The sequence below is a fragment of the Lactuca saligna genome, chromosome 3 (genome assembly GCF_052625555.1).
Source record: "Lactuca saligna cultivar CGN05327 chromosome 3, ASM5262555v1, whole genome shotgun sequence".
Taxonomy (NCBI): Eukaryota; Viridiplantae; Streptophyta; class Magnoliopsida; order Asterales; family Asteraceae; genus Lactuca; species Lactuca saligna.
The window spans coordinates 46458997-46460233 of NC_136419.1; the positions used below are offsets into that span (position 1 = coordinate 46458997).

At 42.1% G+C, this 1237-nt stretch overlaps 1 pseudogene; it reads right to left on the reverse strand.

Moving 5' to 3' along the window:
- Positions 1-256: 256 nt before the first annotated feature.
- LOC145038056 (5S ribosomal RNA) lies at positions 257-375 on the reverse strand (annotated as a pseudogene).
- Between the last annotated feature and the right edge of the window lie 862 nt (positions 376-1237).

Consider the following 1237-nt stretch of genomic DNA (forward strand, 5'->3'; position numbering starts at 1 on the left):
TAAGAATGGCGTACCTTATTCATTAAGTTCACGAATACTACGGGAGTATGGGTCCTATCCGAGGGGTATCACTACGGATTCGTAGCGTGTGCATCGATTTTGGAAGGTTGTCCTCGGGACATCCTTTACTGACATTCGTAACTGGTAATATCCGGATCTTAAGTTCCTTTCTGGAAGGTACATTGTTCCTGGCGGTTGGTCAACCAATTCATCTATGCAAGGCAGAAGGTAATGATTTCTAATGGAGTCTTGTCGAGGTATGGAACACGAGGACTTCCCAGGGGTTCACCCATCCTAGTACTACTCTCGCCCAAGGACGCTTAACTATGGAGTTCTGATGGGATCCGGTGCATTAGTGTTGGTATGATCGCACCTACTAAAATCTATCTTCTCGAAGAATAAGACCGGAGATCTCGAAGGTGAGGAGCTTGGTCTTATCATTCCATTTTTGAGTAGTCGTTGAGCTATCCGGACGGTTCTTGTATCTCCGTTGGTGCGAGACTGTAGGGCGATTTGGTTACAGAAGTCGTATTGGTTTCTAAGTTTGTTCGCATGACAACACGATTACTCGTAGCCTTGAGCAGTCTCCGTCTTGAAGTTCACGTTAGAAGTCGTACATGGTTTATCAATCACCATCTCGTGTATACAAGTCCTATGTAATTAATATTGAAAAGGTAGTCGAATAAATGATTCTTCTTTAAGCTCACATCCTAACGAGGAAAAGAGGTTAAAGTGGAACCATCAATTCTAAACCTGTAGAACCTTGATTATATACCACCCTTATGTATACCTTCTTCAACGATAGACCAACCGTATGGGTCTTTGGATTGATCTATACATACTGTACGAGTGGTACTTTGGGGAGGTTTGCTGAGGTCTCTTCGGAAGGATAAGAAGAATGTGGTACTCTATGCATGAGTACTTCGGAGTTCCAAAATGACGGTTTCATTAGAGAGGTGATTTCGGATAGAGAGAGATGTGTGTACGAAACTGGTATTGTGCGGATCGAGTTGACTCAAGTCGTATCATAGTATCGGACATACTTAGAAGTAAAGACATTAGGTTTGAACATAAAGGCGTTACAGACAAAACACAACAGTGCAAATTTTAAAAGAGTTACAATACTTTAGAGTAACTACAGGAATGCCGTTACGAACAAGGTATACTACAAAACGCTAGTATACACAACATGAGAGTCCCTTAACTGTCGGGATCTCGCAAAAGATAAGAATCGAGT